Consider the following 17,386-nt stretch of genomic DNA (forward strand, 5'->3'; position numbering starts at 1 on the left):
ATCGTGCCCAGTCCCCCTGGTTCCTCATACAAAAAATTCAAAGGAAACACTCTACTTCCTGATTAGCACATTCTACATGGCCATTGGATTGGGGTGATATCCTGATGTAAGGCTTATGGACACTCCCAGTTTGTCCATGAATCTGGACCATAGTCTAGAGATGAAGTGGGGAATCCGGTCACTTACTATGTCTTCAGGAATGCCAAAATAGCGGAAGATGTGATTGAATAGCAGTTCGGCTGTCTGGAAGGCTGTGGGTAATCCAGGTAGCGGGATAAGTCTGAGTGCCTTGGAAAATCTGTCAATGATTACCAGAATGATTGTGTTGCCTTGGGATGGTGGCAAGTCTGTGACCAGGGTCTCTGGGGTACTGCGAGGGGACATAGTTTTCTGGCAAGTGGGGTGCAGGGTACCTTAGCTTGAGTGCAGGCAGAATATGAGGAGATGAAATGGTTGATGTCAGAGATCACATTTTCCTACCAGTACTTGTTCTTTATGAGCTGGTACAGTATGTGCGGTGGCTGCTGGGATGCCCAGTGGCTGGAAAAGCATGAGCCCAGGTGATGAGTTTGCCTCTGAGCTAAGGTGGGACATGCAGGAGCCTGGAAGGACAGTTCTCAGGAGGATCAGAGGGCTGTGACTGTTTGATTTCCTTGTCGATGTCCCATGTAATGGCTTGCACAAAACATTTGGGTGGTAAGATGGGAGTTGGTTCAGAGGTGTGGAGTGATGAATTATAGACTCTGGAGAGGGCATCTGCTTTGGTGTTTCTGGAGCCAGGACGATAAGATATTGTGAACTAGAAGCGGGTAATCAACAGAGCCATCTGGCTTGCCATGGGTTCAGGCATTTCGCTGTCTAAGTATTCCAAATTCTTATGGTCAGTCAGAATAATGAACAGGTGTGTGGTGCCCCCAGACAGTGTCTCCATTCTTCTAAGGCCAATTTGATAGCCAAGAGTTCTCGGTGGCCAATGTCGTAGTTCCTCTCCATGGGCATGAGCTTCTTGGAAAAGAAAGCAACAGGGTGAAGCTTGGGTTTCTCCCCAAACTGTTGAGAGAGAACCCCTCATACTCCCGTTTCGGACACATTGACCTGTACAATGAAGGGCTTGGTGGGATCTGGGTGCTGTAGAATGGGAGCAGTCATGAATGCTGTTTTGAGATGGTTAAATGCCTCTTCAGCTGCAGAGTTCTAGTGGAGGTGACATGGGCCGTTTTGCAGAAGTGAAGTAAGAGGGGTGGCGATAGTGCTGAAACCCCAGATGAAGCGCCAGTAGAAGTTGGCAAACCCCAGGAAACACTGCAACTCCTTTACAGACTTGGGAGTGGACCATGACATGACCGCTAAAACCTTGGCCTGGTCCATGCTTACCCCCTCAGAACTAATGATGTAACCTAGGAACAAGATCTGATTGACATGGAACTCACACTTCTCAGCTTTGACAAATAGATAATTCTGGAACAGACAGGCAAGTACTGATCTGACATGCTCGTGGTGAATGTGCTCATCTGGGGAGGAGATCAGAATGTCATCTATGTAGGCTATTATGAATTTTCCCAGCACGTCCCTCAGGATGTCATTGATTAGGCATTGGAAGACGCGTAGCATGCAAGAAAGGCCATACGGAATGGCCAAATATTCAAAAAACATAGCTGTTCCAGGGCTGAAGGCACCAGTGGGAGTAGATAAGGGTATCTGACTGTGATATGGTTCAGCCCCCGATAATTGATACAGGGTTGGAGACCCCCCTCCCTTCTTCTCCACAAAGAAGAAGCCCGCAGAAGCTGGGGAGGTAGATGGTCCGTTGTAACCTTGTTTCAATGCTTCTTGTACATACTACTCCATCACAGCCTACTCAGTGAGGGGCAAAGGGTAAATATGGTTACAAGGAGGAATAGTGCCTGGGAGGAGGTCAACAACACAATCATAGGGATGGTGAGGAGGCAACCCACATGCTTTACCTTTACTGAACACTTCCTTGAAGTCAAGATAACAGGGAGGAACATTATCCAGAGAGTTGGGCTGAAGGCTCTCTATAGAGGTGGATGAAATTGCTAGCTGAGGAAGTTGCAGACAATTTTGAAAACAGGCTGGTGACTACTGCAGAATGTTCATTTGTTGCCAGGAGATTAGAGGGTCATGAAGTTGAAGCCATGGGTAATCCAGAATGATATCATGATGAGCAGTTTGGGTGACGAACAGAGAAATGTGCTCAAAATGAATGGCCCCCGCCTGAATCTTAAGCAGAGACGTGCGCGTAGAGATCAGTCCCTCACCTATGGGACCCCCGTCGATGGCCTTCAGCTTGAGAGATCTTTGGAGTGTGTCTGTGGACAGGTTACATTTCTGTACAATTGAGCTGCTGACTAAGCTTCCTTCAGCCCCTGAATCTATGAATGCAGAGAGAACATGGGTCAAGTCTGGCAGTTTCAATATGACAGCTAACTTAAAATATTGCATTTTGTGGCTGATTTCAGAACTCACCGGGCTAGGTGAGTTGGTAACTTGGCAGGCCGGAGTGCCTCGTGGAGGATGGATAGGGCACTTGGAAATCTGATGGCTGGACTCACTGCAGTAAAAGCAGAGGCCATCATGTCTTCTTCTCTCTCCCTGACCATTGAAGTCATGTAAGAGAGAGCTCTATAGAAGTCGGCATGCTCGTAGTAGGAGAGGGAGCAGGGGATGGTTGCAATGAGGGTTGGTTCTGAATGAGATGGTCCAGATGGATAGCTAAGTTGATAAGAGAGTCTAGGGAATAGTGTTCATCTTGAGAGGCTAACTCACTCAGCACTTCAGAACTCAAACCTTGGTGAAACGTGGCCTTTAATGCAGGTTCGTTCCAACCACTGCCAGCAGCCAATGTGTGGAAGTCCAGGGCATACTCCGCGACTCTCCTTTTCCCCTGATTGGTTGTCAGAAGACTCTCTCCGACTTCTATACCCTCAGGTTCATGGTCAAAAACTCGCTTGAAGCGCTCTAAGAAATGGTCGTAAATAGTGGTGTCTTCGCCCCCACACTTCCACACCATGCTAGCCCATTTTAAGGCTTTGCCTGTGAGTAGACTGAGAAATTCAGAAATCTTCTGTTCATCGGTAACACCCGGGATTGAGGAGAAATACAGGGAGCACTGGAGAAGGAATCCCTTGCAATTAGATACTTCACCCGAGAACTTTTCAGGTTCAGGAATAAGCTGAACTGCGCCAGCGGGAGATGCGGGGCATATTAGGAGGGCTTGCGACATTACAGCAGCGAGCTGTGACATCTTGGTGTTGAGATCACTGATCATCTGCTGATGTTCACCTAACAGACGCCCCTGAGCATTGATCATCGTCTGCTTGGACTCCTCTGCTGCATCTGTTGTTAGGCGAAGTATCCTGTCAGAGTGCAGGCACTTACAGATGCAATCACCGGGGAGAGCAGATGCATCGCAAACTGCAGCCAAAGCTGAGTCGAGAAACAGGAAACGTAGTCGGGGAAGGGAGGAGGTCAGTCGATCAGTAAACAGAACAACGTAGGGCAGACGAGAAGACAAAGTCAAGACTAAATGTAAATGGTGGACAGAACAGAAGGTCAGGCAGAAGTTAAATGGCTCGGTAAAGTCAGGTATGTGATGCAGAGCGATACTTTGCACTGGCCGTTTGTGAGAGCTGAGTATATACAGTGCTCAGCGTAAATGAGTACACCCCCTTTGAAAAATAACATTTTAAACATTATCTCAATGAACACAAAAAATTTCCAAAATGTTGAAAAGACAAAGTTTAATATAACATCTGTTTAACTTATAACGTGAAAGTAAGGTTAATAATATAACTTAGATTACACATTTTTCAGTTTTACTCAAATTAGGGTGGTGCAAAAATGAGTACACCCCACAACAAAAACTACTACATCTAGTACTTTGTATGGCCTCCATGATTTTTAATGACAGCACCAAGTCTTCTAGGCATGGAATGAACAAGTTGGCGACATTTTGCAACATCAATCTTTTTCCATTCTTCAACAAATGACCTCTTTTAGTGACTGGATGCTGGATGGAGAGTGATGCTCAACTTGTCTCTTCAGAATTCCCTATACTGTAGGTGTTCGACTGGGTTCAGATCAGGAGACATACTTGGCCACTGAATCACTTTCACCCTGTTCTTCTTCAGAAATCCAACAGTAGCCTTAGATGTGTGTTTAGTCATGTTGGAAAAGTTCACAACGACCAAGGGCATGGAGTGATGGTAGCATCTTCTCTTTCAGTATAAAGCAATACATCTGTGATTTCGTGATGCCATCACTGAAATACAGCTCCCCGACACCAGCAGCACTCATGCAGCCCCACATAAGGACACTGCCACCACCATGTTTCACTGTAGGCACCATGCAGTTTTCTTTGTATTCCTCACCTTTGCGACGCCATACAGTTTTGAAGCCATCAGTTCCAAAAACATTTATCTTGGTCTCATCACTCCAGAGTATAGAGTTCCAGTAGTCTTTATCTTTGTCAGCATGGGCCCTGGCAAACTCTAGGCAGGCTTTTTTGTGCCTGGGCTTTAGGAGAGGCTTCTTTCGTGGACGGCATCCATGCATGCCATTCCTCTGCAGTGTACGCTGTATTGTGTCACGGGAAATAGTCACCCCAGTTTGGCTTTCTACTTCTTTAGATAACTGCAGTGAACTTGCATGCCGATTTTCTTCAACCCTTCTCATCAGAAGATGCTCCTGTCGAGGTGTTAACTTCCGTGGACGACCTGGATGTCTCTGCGAGATGGTTGCAGTTCCATCTTTCTTAAATTTTTGTACCACTTTTGCTACAGTATTCTGACTGATAAGTAAAGCTTTGCTGATCTTCTTGTAGCCTTCACCTTTATGGTGGAAAGAAATTATTTTCTTTGGGGAATTCTGAAGAGACAAGTTGAGCATCACTCTCCATCCAGCATCCAGTCACTAAAAGAGATCATTGTTGAAGAATGGAAAAAGATTGATGTTACAAAATGTCGCCAACTTGTTCATTCCATGCCTAGAAGACTTGGTGCTGTCATTAAAAATCATGGAGGCCATACAAAGTACTAGATGTAGTAGTTTTTGTTGTGGGGTGTACTCATTTTTGCACCACCCTAATTTGAGTAAAACTGAAAAAATGTGTAATCTAAGTTTAAATTATTAACCTTACTTTCACGTTATAAGTTAAACAGATGCTATATTAAACTTTGTCTTTTCAACATTTTGGAAATTGTTTGTGTTCATTGAGATATTGTTTAAAATGTTACTTTTCAAAGGGGGTGTACTCATTTACACTGAGCACTGTATAGGCTGGGTAATGATTGGTAGATTGGAGGCAGGTGATGTAATTAGAATTCTGGTGACATGGGGCGGTGTGACTCTTGGGAATTGCAGTCCAGAGTAGCCATGTTTGGAGGCTGATCTAACTGAACTCAGGTTTTCAGTATTGTTACTGACAAAAGCTGCTTGTTTGGGTTAATTTCCATTCTCCTGATTTATGGAACCTTATTACTTTGTGAAGCATTAATAGCACTACCCCAGTCTCAATAGTCTTCCGAACAAGGGGAAGGGGGGCAGATACAACAATAACAACAATAATAATAATAATAATAATAACAACAACATCAGCAACTAGACATGCACTCAGTAGAGTGCATACCTCCACCAAGTCACATATAGGTTGCTTGCATCCGACATCACATCCGCCTCATTAGATATGCAAGCCATAAATGGTGGTCAGCTCAACTCACTGTTCGTAAAGTGTTACTATCACTGGGGTGCCTTGCTAGTCGTTAAAATGCCCTATACTTGTGTTGTTTTGCGCTGTTTGAATCACACAAACCATGAAACTGATAAAAGTTTGTTCCAGGTTCCTTGTGAAGTGATAAAAAAGGGTGAAAGAGCAAAGGATTTTACCAAAAGAGGATGAGAAACCTTTCTTGAACCTTTCACTGCAATGGAAGGGAGTGGAGTTGAAGAGCGCTCGAGTTTGCAGTGATCACTTTGTGAACGGTTTGTAAATTTATTTCATTTGTATTCACAAATCACTTTTCTTGCCATTTTCCATTATTTCGTGATGTTTTGAACTTCAGGAGACACTTCAGTCCTTAAATATGTTTTCAATTACTGTTTGATCGTGGTCGCCATATTGTAAACTAACATGTGTGTTTTCACTTTATCAGGATGTCCCGTCAATTTTTACAAGGACGATGATGTAGATTGGGCTCCTACACTGAACTAGAGAGATAAGATAATCGAAATGATCCATAGAAACACAAAAGGAGAGCTCATGAGTAAACAGCAAGGAACTGCTTCCCCAGCCATGCGGTTACAGAGAGCTATGATAACTTCTCCGTCCTGTTTCACCAATACCCAGGTCTTTAAAGGGGTTTCTGTGGATCTTTGTGAATGATTTACCTGGAAGAGAAGAGCAGGGAGGATTGAGAATCAAGCAGCTATGGTTTGCTTACACCCACTACTAAAACTTGTGGCGTACTGGCAACCATCGCAAAGACGCATACAAAAAGCCCAGAAATTCCTACTTACCCAAGCATAAACGATCCAGGATTTATCTTGTAGTGTCCTTATCCCCAGATCTTTAACCCAGCTACACATTAAAAGTTGTACACCTAGATGCTCTTCCAGGGTTTCATCTGTTTGTCCTGTGTAGAACGATTTCTGCAGAACCAGGTAATTTGAGATGTCGGGGAACTCAACAGATGGATAATTTTTCAACTCATAGGAAAAATCCTTCTTTAGTAGTGTGTAAGGATCTATTCCAACGCAAAGAGCAACTTCCTGAAGGTATCTTGACCGAGCAATGGACTCTAAACTATTAAAATAGTCGGAGACGGTTTCACTAGCTCTTTACATAACGACAGCCAAATTGGTTTACCCGACTACCACTTCATTCACCGGAAATAAACTCGCACACAAAAGTCACATGAACAAATACAACGCATTCAGATTTAGATCAAAATCTAATCCATTGTTCCTTGGCCAATGTCCCACCTTTCCATCAAATTTTATCCAAATGTCTTCACTACTTTTTGAGTTACTTTGGGAACAGGCAAGCAAACGGAGGTGAAAACATAACCTCGTCCAACAAAGTTGGTGGAGATAATTAATTATTTATTGGATTTCATTGGAATTCTGAGGGCAGTAAGATTTTTTTGTCTTTTAGTACTTTTTTCTTTTTCTTTCCTTCCCTCTTTTTTTGGCTATATTCTGTCTCTGTAGTTTACTCTTTATCACACATTTGGAAATGGAGTCTGAGATAAACACCAACACTAAATGCAGTACAACAAGAACAATACCTAAATTTAAAGGAAAAAAAAGAATAAAGAACCAACACATTCAGTCTTGCATGCTCCACACACACACACACACCTTCAGTAGCCTACTTCCCAGAGTGATATGTTAATGAGGCTGCATTAAGCTACTTCACTTGCAGGAAACCAGTCAAGTAAGCTGACAGAAGTCTACACAAACCGACTCTCAAGCACACACACACACACACACACACCATCTTGCCTTACTTACTGATGTATGTATGTTTGTGTGCTGGCGCTCCAAACTAAATCTTTTTTTTGGAAGGTGTGTGTGTGTGTGTGTGTGAGACACAGACACACATACACACACATGCATAGAACATCAAAGAGGTGACATTTAATTAGTCTAACTACATCTGAGCAAGAGAGAGCAAAGGAGAGAGACAGCGAGTGAGAGAGAGAGAGAGAGAGAGGCTATAAATACGCACCTCATATTTTTTATCAGAATTGATCTGAATTTTAATCCATGTGATTAGAGATCGGTTTGCAAACAGTACAAGAGCTTCTTTCAAAAGCCTCACTGTCAGCACAAACCATGAGTGTTTAATAAGTGTGTCAAAGATTACATATGATCAATAAAGTTCTTTATCATCTTTATACTTTCATAAGCTGTATGCTTTTAACCCTTTCCAGTTTCATACACCAGTGTGGTTTCTGAAATCATCCACTAGAATGCAGACATCACCCTGACTTATCACGTACATGGCATTACTGAGCTCATGTCCTTCTTCAAAATGCTTTTTCTACATATTCAAAAGAGAAAACATTGCATTTTAATACATATCTCATTTGCAGTGGTGCATTTGTTGTTTATTGGAACAGCCTTCCAAGTAGTGTTTGGGAATCAGACACAGTCTCAGTGTTTAAGTCTAGGCTGAAAACATCTGTTTAGTCAAGCCTTTTGTTAATGGTGTTTATGAGGTAAAGGATGAGATCTGGAGGGTCCTCAGACAGAGTGTTTTGGTAAACTGGGATGTATGGATGCTGTCAGTCCCCCACTTGCTTGCTCACTCGAGTTTGTTGACGGTGTAGCGGTTGGCTGCTTTATGTCCCGGGGCTCCCTCATGCCTGTGTTACCTTCTGTCTCTCCCCTTTTAGTTATGCTGTCATAGTTAGTTGCCGGAGTCCCTGCTTGTACTCAGTGCAATATGTATACTGTTCCTACTTATTCAGGTGACATTGGGCATACCTAACAACCTGTGTTTTTTTTCTCCCTCTCTCTCTCTCTCTCTCTCTCTCTCTCTCTTCCCCCCCCCAAATCTGTCTCTCTGAGTTACATGTTGGTCCTGAGATCGAGATGCTGACCCCTTCTGCTCCTCGGACCTTTTTGATCCATCCTGGTGCCCTGTGTCTGGTTGGAGTCTCATCGCATCGCTCCTGTGGAGGACGGCCCCATGAGGACAGTTGAAAGTCACACCTGGAGGACGCTCTGGACACTTACAGTAATGCTTTTATGGCTGAGGACTACAGTTGACTTGCTAACTTTAGGACTACAGTTGTCATGAACAGTTTTGCACTCAAGTTTCCATCAATGAAGAGTTTATAACATCAACGAAACTGACTTCATGTTAAAACTGTTAATATTATAGTCATGCTGTCTGTTGTTGCCCAAATGAGGATGGGTTCCCTTTTGAGTCTGGTTCCTCTCGAGGTTTCTTTCTCATGTCATCTGAGGGAGTTTTTCCTTGCCACCGTTGCCACAGGCTTGCTCATTGGGGATAGATTAGGGATAAAATTAGCTCATGTTTTAAGCTGTTCAAATTCTGTAAAGCTGCTTTGCGACAATGTTTATTGTTAAAAGCGCTATACAAATAAACTTGACTTGACTATTGGTATGGTATGTATTATGCATTGCGGTGTCTTTTTGCCCATTTTCTGGAGAAAGGGCACCAGTTTCTGATGTTAATCACTACCTGCAAGGTCTTATTTTAATTTTATAACCATATTTCATTTCATGACATGACATATAACTGGTGAACTGAGTCAGAACTGAAAAAGCATATAATACAGCCAGTGTCCAGGATAATAAAGGGTTAAAAATAACCCCCCTCCCCGAGAGAGAAACTCCAGTCATATACACCCCCTCCCACACACACACCACACAAATGAGGCTTTGTCATGTTCATGATCAGACTCTACATGAAAAAAGGCCTCCAGCAGCACACAGCATCCATTAACATAAAATCACTTGATCAAACAAACACACACATATACACAACATTATTTTTAGCCATGACAATGTGTGTGCAATTACACCATGTGCTGTGGAGTATTTTTCAGAGCAGAACCATTTTTAGAAACCTGCAGGTGTTGGTGCAAGATCATGCTGGTGTTCAGCTCGGAGTGTTTATTATTTTGGATGCGTCCAAAATGCTAGCGTGTGACAGTAGAGTTTTTATTAGACCTCATTCTAACAATTATAGTCAGTTATGCAACTTAAAACAGTATAGCAATAGTTGCTAAAAACAAAATGTAACATAAACCTCTGCTAATTTTAGAGCTGCTACAAGTAAGAGCACAAACAGCCTCCTAAATGCAAACGTAAAGATAGTAGTCTATTATGTGAATTAAAACAAATAAACAAACAAACAAAAAAACCACACTTGGAATGGTAACCTTGGAAAATCTAAAGAAACTTCATCCAGGTAGGAGCAGCACAGACGTCCTGTGGTAGTAGACTTCTTAATAAAGCCAATGAAGAAGATGCGTGGCAAATCACAGAAGGGGCAGGGCAGCCAGTCCATCTATATGCCAAACTGATGATGTCCACCACCCAGTGTTCTAACCTTTGCCTAGACCCTAGTCTTACCCAGATAGCAGATACACAGCTGGTCTGAAGATCATCTGGCTGCCATCCGCTTCAATGCACCAGGCACAGCAAGAAACATTCTGCAGGCTCATTGAAAACTGCACAGTTAATAAATCTTCATTCACCTTCAACTCCAAGGTAACCCCAGAATCATCTGGCCACCAATGCATCCATGCAAGCTTATCACCAGAGCATGTAAATCTCTCAGATTAAAGTGATATCTAGCAGGAAGTTTTCAAACACCTCTACGTACTTTGATGTCTTGGCTCATAATAAGCAGGGACTCCAGCACAAAATGAAGGTCTCACAGGGACTGTGGTGGATTCAGGTGCTTTCCCCTTTTTAAGAAGCAGTACTAAACCTATGGGACCCTTGAGAGCTACTGTGCTCAGTGATGTGTTGCGTTACAATGGCTACTATATACATCTTTGACTTAATACCTTCATCCCTTCGAGGGGCATAGGTCATCCACTATCACCCGCCTAAGGGCCAATTTATGCTGACAACCCAGTCCTCGCAGACGGCATCGCAGATGGCGTCTGCGAAGCCCCCCCCTTCGCAGACGCTCTGCGCGCACCTCCCAAAATTTGTGACCACCGCAGACAGCCTCGCAGACAGCGTCGCAGACAAGAGGGCTCTGATTGGTCCACTCTACATCCGCTGTACACGCACTTCCGCTTCCCTACTTCCCCGGTTTGTTTTGTTTTCACGACCGCCATTTTTAAAAACACGAGTGAAGATGAAGCAGCACGAAGAGCGGTTGATCGAGGAAGTGAGGAAGTACGTACATCTATACGACTCCAGTTCTAGTCATTATAAGGACAGCGCATTATAAGGACAGCAGTGTTGAATGACCTGTTGCTCAGTAACCGGAAGATAAACACTCCACTAACCACACCCACCCACTCCTAGCGATTTCGCGACTTTGCGCCCCCTTGCATTGTGGCGGTGAATAACATCGCGCACGCCTATACACGCCTATACTCCCCGCTCAACGATAAATTACAACTGTCTGCGAAAAGCTATCTGTGAAAGCCTTGTTGCAAGAGCATGCAGAGGCCTTAAGCCTGATCTTGATAAGTGGATGTTTCTGTAACATATCTTTTTTTTTTCCATGGCGGGGGTGTTAACCCCACGCACAACCTTCAACCGGGAGGACCAGGTGATCGAATTTTGTCTGGTCTCTACCCTTTGACCTGTCTGGCATGGGTGGCCCTGCCAGATAGCTCTCCGGGTCATAGAAACACACAAGCTGCTCCACCATGACAAGGCACCAATCACAGTTGGAGCAGATATACAGCTTTAGCATAGGTTTACTACTGCTTAGCAAGCCCCGGAAGGGTCAAAACACCATTTGCGGAACAATATTCACTTAAGGGCATACATGGCCCGCATGTAAAGGGCTCCCACATTCAGGACTTTTACATCATAGTTGGCAAGTCAGTCTGGGGACCAGACCCCCACACACAGGAGACCTGACTAAGGGTGCCAAATCTCTCCATCCATCTGAACCAGCAAATCTGCTTAAAATGGAAGGCGCCAAGGTGTTCTGACAACTAGAGAAAACAGCAGTGGCAACCAAAGCCTTGCCAGCCATCTTACCCAAACGGGCACTCAGTGGCCTAGTTGCTAAATCCAGCAGAGAGCATGAAGAATCAGGTAGAAATGAAAAAGTTTATAAAAAAGTGGGATCCTGTCCCAGATTGTTGAGCTCTACCAGGGAGAACCAAAAATAGTCATTTGACTTGACAATGTGTTGACTTGACATGCATGAAGAGGTCTGCTTTCACCTCACATTGTGGAATCCATACATAAGATAAAAACCAAGCCATCTGAGATTTATCCAATATGTTGGTCAATCAAGCGTCAATACTTCCATTAGAGGTGGGTCAAAATCTGATGATTGGAGGGATTGCTCCAGTGGTGGTAGCAAAAAATACTTAACATATTACCAGTGCAATTGTACCACTTGTAGTTTTTCATCAAGGAGTCACGAGTGCCTCAGCACTTGAGTAGGAACATCTAGGAACACTGCTTTTTCCAGTGAGACCCCAGCATCATCAGCAGGCATATGACTAAAACCTGCTCATAAGTTATCAGATTCGCTTATGAGCAGGTGCCATGGAGTCGAATTCTGCCCGAATCCCCAATGAAAGCTGTCAGTGACGTCCTTGCACCTGCCATCACGTGTCCCATATGGAGGAGTTCAGTGAATATTGTGGGTTAAGTGGCACCATTCAAACCAACTTGAAACCACTGCCAGTCAGTGGTTTTCAGCACCGAATAACCTTCCCGTTATCAGCATCCTTATGCTGATAACGGACCGGAAGGATGACTCCTTTTTTTGAGAAATGCAGGCCTCCAAGTACACCGCGTCAGCTAGTGGATCACTGATTACAGTTGAGTCATGTCTGGTGGTAGGTTATTCATTCATATAGAGAGAAACAGACTGCTTTCTGGGTCTCATGTGCTTGCTGGTAGTCACTGGGCCTAGGCTTTTAAGATCAGATAGCTCCAATTTTGGCAAGATTCAGCTCTGAGCCAGGTTCCAAATCAGACAGCTGAGCATGCCGTGTCAACATTGGCATCATCACACAGTTAAAGCAGGGAGAAGTCAAACATAGCTTCATAAAGTTTCATAAAGATGATCAGAGCCAGGGCACTGAGGCAGTGACAGTATCCATCCTCTGCTTTGAAGAGATTCAGACACCTTAAGTCTGATAATTTATCATCATTACTGAAAAAGTTAATGCTGGCTAAAACAGAAAGGTGTCAGCATTAACTTTTTCAGTGGTTTGTGCGACAGGAGCTCTTCTGTGGGACTGGACCATATGGGCTAGCTTTCGTACCCCATGCGAGTCAATGAGCCTTCAACACCCATGACCCTGTCGCTGGTTCACCGGTTGTCCTTCCTTGGATCATTTTTGGTAGGTACTAACCACTACATACCAGGAACACCCCACAAGATGGAGATTCTCAGACCCAGTCATCTAGCCATCACAATTTGGCCCTTGTCAAAGTCACTCGGATCCTTACGCTTGCCCATTTTTCCTGCTTCCAATACATCAACTGCAAGAACTGACTGTTCTCTTGCTGCCTAATAGACCCCTTCGCAGTAAACGTCATTCATACGTAAGCGGAAATTGCGCGCGCAGCCTGGACCCAAAAAAGACTCAGCGATGCCTAGTTGTTGTGTTGTCGGGTGTCAGAATCGTAGCAGTGATGGGGTTAAAATGTTCAGAATTCCAGCAGGATCTCACCCATTCCAAAAAAATCGCCGACGTCTATGGCTACAAGCCATCAAACGTGTAGACTGGGATGAAAGCACCATCAAAAATGCGCGGGTTTGCAGCGCCCACTTCATCACAGGTAAGATCAGGCTATTTATTAAATCTTTCTTTTTTATTCTTTCTAGTCTTCGTTTATTGATGTAGCAAAATACTTTGGTAACGTTTGTCTGATTAGCTGGGTCATAGTTACACAATGTAATGAATATTGTTAGCATGTTAACTTAGCTTTGCATGCAATTTTGTTTGTAGGAGAGGTCTCGCTTGACTCAAGCAGTCCAGATTTTGTGCCATCATTATTTGTGTATGCCGAAAATCACAATTTTAAAGCAAGGATGGAAAGGTAAAATTGTGTGCCCTCACTCTAAATGCCAACTTACATTGACTGCTCTAACCTAGCTCCCGCCCCGTTCAGTTTCATTTCTGGTCTCTGCCTCTCGCTTTTTACGCAGCTCTGATTTCTCTTAGCTGCACTCTTTACACTATCATTCCTTTCATGCCATTACTTCCTGCAAATTGCTGTTTAGTGTTGGTATTTGCTGTTGTAGCTAAAGCCACATTGCCATCACACCACTGGCATAATTTGATTAAAACAAAATGAATATGAATGTCCCATTGTTAATCAAGTTGTACATGCCCGCACATAACATAATCATATGCGTCTAAAGACTTGTAGGCACGAAGTTTTTTGTGGGTGTACACTGAAGTCTTGTCAATAAGGTACAAGTATATATCTGGCCATTGTATACCAGGGAACTTACTAACATCGTCCGTCCACTCTTTAATTAAATACGGATCCGGTAGGCGATGTCCACTTGTTAGAGTTAACTTATTTATGTAGCATTCTCAATCTTGTAACGACAGCTGTTTGGCATAATCTGACAGCTCATAATGCCGGTCTATGGGCAGCGCCATTGTTTCTGGGTCCAGGCTGCGCGCGCATCCTGGCAACGGTCGGTTTGTTTACAAACATGCGAAGGGGTCTATATATCCCACCACTTGACAGGTTCCACTGTAATGAGATAATCAATGTCATTCCCTTCACCTGTCAGCAGTCATCATGTTATAGCTGATCGGTGTATACTCCAAAACACAGTGCTGCAAATAATAGGAATTCCAGCAAATAGGAATCCACCACAAACAAAAAGCTTGAAGAAGAAGGAGAAAGCACCAAGGAGTAAACCAACTCAGTGGAACCAATGAACAGTATAAGGAGACAGAACTGGAACAAAAACAAAAAGTATAACATACACAAAAGCAAACCACATGGAGTAGGAATTCCAAACAACCAGATTGCAGTGCTAATTTGGTGTGCATTTTCAGTGAAGAAGCAGAGAAAAAGATCTCGATGACCTTTTGCAATCATCAAAGCAGACAGATTATCGTGTTGTCTGAGCTGCATACGAGATTCTCCCAGTGCATTATGGGTACTTCATACGATTACTCAACCTTGAACCCCACACCTTATTAAACTAAAACGTAAATGATGATTAAGAAATGTTTTAGAACAGATGCTTTAGGATGTGGGATATTTCTTAAAATGTCTGACGTTCTTATAATAAAACTAACTATACTGCACTCTCTATAATGAGGAATAAGTGGCTTAATGTGACAATTCACAAAAATGACATCAGATCCTCACTAAGAAATCCAGGTTCCCTGAATATGCAAAGAAAGAAAGAAAGGAAGAAAGACAAAGCTTCCCCATTTTCACACCTTACTCTACTAAACCAGGGCCGTTTTCATACTGAAACATATCGGCTCTAATATTTAATGATGCCATAACACATGACCTGTCACTTGTTTAATACTACCTAAGGATATCCCTTTTTCCTTTCTCCTTACATGAATCATATTAAGGCTATAGTTAGAGAAAAACATGTTTTAGATAGTCCATGATCACTTTAAAGTAAAGGTTTCACATGAAGATTTAATTTAAAATTAGTTTAAAATGTAAGGTGCATGCTATCCAGTTTCCATTAACCTGGTAATTTTATGTTAAGTGTCCTCACATTGTCTAACTCAATAAAATCTCAGCTTTAACATGCACATCCTGTAAAATACCATTGTACTTCCTGTCATTTATTTCTACATTACAGTATTTTTGCATCTACTACCACACTTTATAATAATTCAAACAAATTTCTAAGATATTACTTTTGTTTATTGTAAGATTTTAGCATCTACACTCACTGGCCACTTTATTAGAAACACCCATCTACCTGCTGTTTTCTGCAGTTCTCTAATCAGCTAATCCCTTGACAGCAGCACGATGCATAAAATCATGCAGATACAAATCAAGACCTTCAGTTAATGTTCACTTCAAACATCAGAATGGGAAAATTTGTGATCGCAAAGTGTGACTTTCACTGTGGTATGGGTGTTGGTTTGAGCCAGATGGACTGGTTTGAGTATTTCAGAAACTGCTGATCTCCTGGGGTTTTCACACACAACAGTCGCTAGAGTTTACACAGAATGGTGCCCCCCAAAAAAACAAACCCAAAAACAAACAAACAAACAAACAAACAAAACCCATTGAGTTTCTGAGTGACAGTTCTGTGGGTGGAAACAAACGTCTTATTGATAAGAGACTTCAGCTGCCAAGAAGGATATAGTAATTCATATAATCACTCTTTACAACTGAGGTGAGCAGAAAAGCATCACAGCATGCAACAGCAGAAGACCACATTGGGTTCCACTCCTGCAGCCAAGAGCAGGAATCTTAGAATCAAGAACAAGCTCCTATTAAAGTGGCTGGTGAGTGTAAATTCTCAATGAATTAAAATTAACTTAAGGTTTTTCTTCTATGATTTATTATTATTATTATTATTATTATTATTATTATTATTATTATTATTAGTAGTAGTAGTAGACTACTACTACTACTACTACTACTAATAATAATAATAATAATAGGGTATGGTATGATATGGTACAGAACTGTACCATAAAATGTAAACTACTACTACTACTACTACTACTAGTAGTTTACATTTTATGGTACAGTTCTGTTTCCATTTACAATAAAAAAGCAAACCAGAAAACATAAAAAGAGTATACATGGAGGGTGGTCTTCATCTCTTACCTTTTCATGCTGTGTCACTGAACTACAGGATCTGAGCAGGGGGAAAAAGGGAGCAAGTATTATTAGTAAGTGTCTAAAAAAACGAATGAATGATAAAAACAACTCTGACTGGCTGTCTGTTAAAGCATTTACAGTATAATCAGTAGAGGGCAGCATTGTTTTCAGTAAATCTGGATATTATCTAGTATAGCTAGTCAGATAAAACTGTGAGCTAACTTGCAGGTGCCTTTGCGGGACTGAGTTACTAATGGGTTGGCACTGGGTCCGAATGACAAAGAACCCCATCTTTTACCTAGCTCTTAGAAGCATGGGTACATACATAGTTAGAATACTATTTCATCTCTCCTGGGCAGTAAGAATCACCTGTATACTGCATGCTACAAGATCATAAGGAGTCAACACTAACTGGAAAAGTATTCAGAGATAACTGCTGCACTCATGCCACTGGAAGAAGTCATGTTAACATTGTAGAACCAGGAGAAATTGCAAGGTGATGTCCGGGAAGCAACAGTGCACCCTTCATGGAGTAGCACTTCTCTCAGTGACAGTCATGACTTTGAAACACTCCTCCTAATGTGGTACTGTTCAACAATCCCTGAAGAATATTAAATATTTAGGGAATTGAGCAGTTAATGACGTACACAGCATTCATTGAACACCTTCCACCCAAGATCATACAAAGCCCGTGAACTAGGGCTCTTATCTTCACGGGTTTAGCCGTATTCAGGTTGAGACTCCAGCAAATGGAGTGAGGATCCTACATCAAGCTCTCGGGAATTGTGGCAGATGGAGATGCCCTTTCAGAAAGATCATAGCAAGGTTATGAGCCCCCAGAGAGATGCCATCCATGGTGCTGTAACACACTGCAATGGCTGCCACATACACC

The 17,386-nt window shown here is 42.7% G+C and overlaps 1 protein-coding gene across 1 annotated transcript in view; it reads right to left on the reverse strand.

Moving 5' to 3' along the window:
- Positions 1 to 16,522, reverse strand: part of ptprdb (protein tyrosine phosphatase receptor type Db) — a 234,783-nt gene extending 218,261 nt beyond the window's left edge. The window contains exon 1 of the mRNA XM_060916548.1: positions 16,501 to 16,522. The gene's annotated coding sequence lies outside the window, so the exon portion shown is untranslated. The remainder of the gene's footprint in view (positions 1 to 16,500) is intronic.
- Between the last annotated feature and the right edge of the window lie 864 nt (positions 16,523 to 17,386).

This window comes from Neoarius graeffei, chromosome 3, assembly GCF_027579695.1.
Source record: "Neoarius graeffei isolate fNeoGra1 chromosome 3, fNeoGra1.pri, whole genome shotgun sequence".
Taxonomy (NCBI): Eukaryota; Metazoa; Chordata; class Actinopteri; order Siluriformes; family Ariidae; genus Neoarius; species Neoarius graeffei.